Consider the following 6,000-nt stretch of genomic DNA (forward strand, 5'->3'; position numbering starts at 1 on the left):
GCCCCTGTGTGCACTCTCTCTCTCTCTCTCAAGAAAGAAAGAATAAGAAAATAGACACCAGCATCAGAGTTTCTAGGGATCTTCCCTCCAGGAATAAATGTTTGAAGAAGGCTCTTCTTGAATGGCTATAACTATTTCTAGTGGGGCAAGAAGCCCAGAATATTTTCCACAGGAATTAAAGGAAATTTCAGGTTGACTATTACAAGGTATCCTCAGAAAGTAAGGCCTCTTAGGAAGTGGAAGAATGAATGAACACAGTGGCACTCAGTGAGAAATGAGGGATCCCTCTGTGTCCTGGGGAGAATACTTGTTCTCAGGATATTTTTCACTGTGGAGGAAAGCCACACATGATGTGGTCATGACAAGCAGCCTGGAGACAATTAAGCCAGGTTTTCAGAGAACATCCTGGCCCCATCCACGTTGTGTTTGCCTCAAAGCTTTTCTCATCAGCATCGAGTTACTCAGGTGATCCTGCAATTTACCTGAAGGCATTAGAGGAGTAATGTAAAAATCTAGAAGAATTGAGCTCATCAAGTGATAAGTAACATAACTCTGCAAGCCTATTAGAGGGGAAAATTGAAAAGATTGCAGCCAATTATCAATAAGACAGGTGAACATGAGCTGTCTAGGAGAAGCATCTGGACTGGGAAACAGATTGCCAATATGAAAATGCTCAGGGCTGAAGTGGCCACCTGGCAGCCCTGGGGACAAATCCAGCCAGGCCAGGAGAGGATGTGTTTTGATAGGCCACAGGGATTTAAAAAAAAAAAAAGTAAGCTAACATAAAACCAAGTTGTTGTGTTTGTTGTTGTTGTTGTTTTACATTTAGAAAAATCTGTATGTTTACCTTCTCTGTCTCACACTTGCAAACAAAATTCTTCATTTTTAGTTTAAGTCCTCTAACCCAGGTCAGAAGGAGCAGGATTAAGTGATTGCTCTTATGGAAACTGCCCAGTGTTTTGCTTTTAGGAAAAAGAAACCACCATACTTCCTGGAAGAGAACCAGGCTGCAGGTGAGACAGGCAGGAGCCCCGGGCACAAAATTTAAGGAGGCACTCACTGTCCAGCTAGCAGGCCAGTGCAGGGGTGGCACCTGAGAGGAAGGGCCTCCTTAAATTTTGCACTTGCTTCACCCTCATTCTGACCCACAAGTAATCACTGGGCAGTTGGGAGGGAGACAGAATGGTAGATAAAATGAAGGCTCTTTTGTTAAAATGAAATCAAAAAAGTGTTGGGCTTCCCGTTTTTATTATATTTTAGAATTCAAATTATAAAACTCTAAATTGTAATCCCCCTGACTACCTGGCAGGAGTTAGGCATTTACTCCATCACCTCATCTAAGAACACACTCTGAGAAGCCTTTAGAAGCTTCTCTCAGTACTGCAATCTGTGGTTTAATAAGGTTGTTTCTTGCCACTATTGAAACCAGTCTGCATGCTCTAGGCTCCCCGTACCTGTGGAATAGCTGAGCAATATCTTCTTTAACCTTTAGTTTTTAAAAAACTTCTTGTGGTCACCGCTTAGCCTTTCTCAACCCCTTTCACCTTTTCTTATCAAACCCCTTTTCCTTGCGTCATTGAGATTATACGTTTCTAGACTTTCCATCTGTCATACACCCAACAGTGGTCCCACCTGGAGTTTAAAAAAAAAATTGTCCTGGGGTGGCTCAATCGGTTGAGCATCTGCCTTCGGTTGAGATCATGATCCCGGGGTCCTGTGATGGAGTCCCACATCCCGCTCCCTGTTCAGTGGGGAGCCTGCTTCTCCCTCTCCCTCTGCCCTGCTCATGCTCTCTCTCTTGCTTGCTCTCCCTCTCAAGTAAATAAATAAAATCTTAAAAAAAAAAAAAATTGGGTGCCTGGGTGGCTCAGATGGTTAAGCATCTGCCTTCGGCTCAGGTCATGATCCCAGAGTCCTGGGATCGAGTCCCACATCGGGCTCCCTGCTCGGCGGGGAGCCTGCTTCTCCCTCTGCCTCTCTCCCTCTGTCTCTTATGAATAAATAAATAAAATCTTTAAAAAAAAAATTGTCCCTATTCCACAAAGATCTTTCTTTCAGCAAGTGTGGGTTTCGGTGTCTATAGCATATACCAGAAATAATGGAGGCTGGTCCTTTAGGAGAAACACTGTATACATTCTTTGGGCCAAGAAGCTCGGATGGTTGTGCTCTCTGAGCAAAAAAGCCCCAAACTGTACCTTCTCTGTAGGCCCCTTGCCTTATACCACAGCACGTGGTTCTGTTACCTGGGCCGATCCTCCCAGGGGAAGGGGTCTAACCGGAAGGAAACCGTCTGCAGGGCTGGTTAGTGGCTATGAGGTGGCCTGACAAGAGCGCACGTCTCAACATGGACGCTCTGCACTAGACGCGAACAAACCCAGTCAGAGACCTCTGAGGCAACTGCAGCGTGAAAAAGAAACAACAGTGCGGTAAGCAGAGATGGAAAGAGGCCCAGAGAAGAAAACAAACAGAAGGCACAGAGGCATGGAAGTTGGGAGGCAGGAAAAGCCGTGAGTTAATAGTCTGGAGGTGGAGGGAAGGCGGAGGAGAGAAAGCATAGCCGGCGGGGACAGGAGAAAAGGGGACGAAGAGGGTCTGGGAGCTGCCTGGGTTGTGTTTGTCTGCGAGTACCCAGGGCCCTTGCTGCGCCGGGGCTGTCCTTGGAGCACCTCTGCTCCCGGCATTCAGGGCTCTGCTTGTGTAGGGCGTGGCCTGAACCTGGCTCCGCCTCCGCGCCAGCCCAGGACTGGCCAATCACAGCATCGCATATCCCGGGCTGCGGAGCCGGGGGCCAGCGTGGGTCTGAGAACCAAACCAGCTCAACCCAGAGGCAGCCGCAGGAACGGGCTTCCAGAACTGTTACAGTCACTCCTGGCAAAGAGAAGTTCTCTGTGCTGCAGTTGCGAAGCTTACATCCCCAGGAGCCCACTATATGGAGAAAGCCCCAAAGGGAAGTCAGGCCCGAGAAAAGCAGAGCCAAGGGCCAGAGGGAGAGAGCCCGATGCATGAAAGTGAGGCCCACGTCTAGGCCTCAGTGATACAGTAGAAGGCATCATAATGGGGTGCCTGCGGAGCGTGTATCATAGGGCACTTGCTTCAGAGGACAATGGCGTAATTGGGTACAGCTTGGGAAGATCAGCCCTCATTATTTCTAGTATCTACTATATAAACCTAACACAATACTCGCCGCAAGAAAGAAGCTTGGAATACAATTGCTTCTTTGCAAGGGATAGTTACCATTATGAGGACAGGATACACTCATTATCATCCAGCAGAGTCCCACCTCAGACTCTCAGGGCAAAGTCACACACTTTCAAAAGTACCCTTGAAAATACCTTAGAAAATTGCCACGTTGCAAAGTCCAATACCTCCAGATTTTCCTCCCTTCTGGACACATCACAGCTTCTTTAACAAAGTACCAACTGGGGCCGTGCGTTTACATGTGGGCACTTGTAGAGAATTCATCTCTTTAAATGCCAGAGTGACAGAGATCCTACCACGAAGGCACATGGCAATGGAGACCCACAGAGGGAATGACAGACTTCTTTTTTTTTTTTTAAGATTTTATTTATTTGCCAGAGAGAGAGAGAGAGAGCACAAGCAGGGCGAGCGGCAGGCAGAGCGAGAAGCAGGCTCTCCGCTGAGCAGGGAGCCCGATGCGGGGCTCGATCCCAGGACCCCAGGATCATGACCTGAGCCGAAGGCAGACGCTTAATGACTGAGCCACCCAAGTGTCCCGAGAATGACAGAGTTCGGACCCCCATCTCAGCCCTGTAGGGGTGTAGCTGGGGGTCCGAACTCTGTCATTCTCGGGACACTTGAGTGGTCCAGCAGACAACACTGTCTGAACTATTACATTGCTATTCTGCTGCCCCAAAATCTTTGGGGGTGGGTGCTGACTTATTGCCAACTCACTGAGGCAAATACACGTATGACATTTATACTGTAATATTACCATCAATTCTGGCTAAGCGATCACTATCAAGTCACATACAACGTGGATCAGTACCCACTTATCAACTGCCAGGTCAATCTATCTGGAAAATACTTTGACATTTGGACTATCTTTTCCCCAGCAGATTAGGAAAGATAAAAGAGGTTATTTCCAGAAAGTAAACTTTGTGGTCATAATTTTAATAGAGTCCTTGGATACTTCATAGCATATGAATCTAGCAAGCCAAAGTTTGGCTTTCCCAAGGAAACTGTAATGGTCAATGATAAGATCAGCACCAGTCTCATTTCCTCCCTTCCCACCGTTGATCTGACGGAGTGAGCGCTTTTGTGGGAGCCCTGCCCAGGGGTAAAGTATAGCAGAAATGCCCACCATCAAGACACACAGGAAGTGGAGGTGTGTCCTCACAGGGCCCACCATTCACCTTGAAGGAGGAAATCTGATTCAGTTAGCACCGATTTTACTCACTGAACCCAGACAGGAGAGAAACTTGATATGGTTTGAGAGGGTGCAAGAGGTCCTAGAAAAACCCAGTCCACAGAGTAGGGGTGGGGGATGGGGTGGAAGGAAGGAAGGAAGGAGCGTGGAAGAAGGAGCAAAAGTCACTGAAAACAAATATCCCAATCAGCTTTCAGGAGCCACACCTGCCACCTGGGGCAATGAGGGGGTGGGGCAGTGCATGGAGCCAGGGAACGTTCTTGGCAGGTCAGAAATAATCTGCCAGAGGCATGGGATCCTATTAACTATTGGTTCTGGGTCTCTCTCAGAACACCTTCCTTCCAATGGACGGCAGGATAGTATCATGGTTAAGAGTTCAGGATCTGAGTCAGATAAATCTGGATTCAGATATGGACTGTCACCTGGCTGTTTTATGCCTGAGAGCAAGCCATTCCGCCTCGGTCTCCTCATCAGTGAAGGTGACAATACAACTATCGATCTCAGGGGATTATCCAACACAGTGGATGAAAAGTGTCTGGCAGGTAGAAAATGTTCAGGAAATATTAGTTGCTGCTGTGATGTCTTCTGTCCCATCCTTAATTATTTATGCAGTGCCTGTGCCTAACTGATGTGTGTATAGATTATTGACAAAGCACCATTCTCCTCTGGGCAGCTTGAGACTGTATAGGATGCTTAGGATGTCACTTTGATCTTGCATGTGTTTATAGTCAGCAGAAATTAATTCACACACTAGATTTGTCAGTCACCCGTAGGCTCCAAGGCCCCACTGAGGAAAGAGCTGGAGCCACAGAAGAAAGAAACATTCAATGTCAAAACGTGAATTTGGATCTTCACCAAAGTGGGCTCTTATTCAAATGAGGTAGCGCAAGATGAGGAACTTCTTGGAACGGTCTCCCTTGACAATCAGGTAGAAACTTTGGTTTTTACCTTCCAGAAAAGAAGTTGTGAGAAACAGGCCTTTGCGAGGACCCCAGATTCACACTGGAAAGAAAACATCTGGAATACCACTCCGTAACGGACCCTGTCACACACCAACTTGTGAGAAGTGCTTACTTGTCTTTGCAATTTCACTATTTCCATCCGAAGGTGGGTTTTCCCACTGCTTGTGCCACGAGGGGACTGTGCTGGTTGTTTTAGAAGAACAACGGGGCATCCTTTGGTGATGTTAGTATCACCTATATTTTCTGCTGAGTTACCCAATAAGGAGATTTAAATTCATGGAATCATCTCTTCATCTTTGGAAAATAAACTGGTTAAGAAAGCAGCTCCGGTCATATTCATTACCGTTTAAAACAGAGTTTCCCCACCCTCCATTTCATCACGCCATAAGTAATTTCGTGGCTCAGGTACAGGAAGAGATTTAAAGCCATGTTTATAAAATGAATTAGCCTCTCCCCCATCTTATTTAGAGTTCTCTGTTGTGAATATACTCAAATTGTAATGGAGAGGCAATTTATGAGAAGGCTCTCTGGTGTCCTTGATTCTGTATCCTCTAGAGGATTTATTATTTAGTTCTTCTCTTCCCTTGGGGCCAGAAGAGAGACCATATGGCTGAAAAGATGGAGGCTTTGCCACTTTTTGTTAAAAAGGAC

This window comes from Mirounga angustirostris, unplaced genomic scaffold (genome assembly GCF_029215605.1).
Source record: "Mirounga angustirostris isolate CCGP_5_RB_7025 unplaced genomic scaffold, mMirAng1.0.hap1 SCAF_4, whole genome shotgun sequence".
Lineage (NCBI taxonomy): Eukaryota > Metazoa > Chordata > Mammalia > Carnivora > Phocidae > Mirounga > Mirounga angustirostris.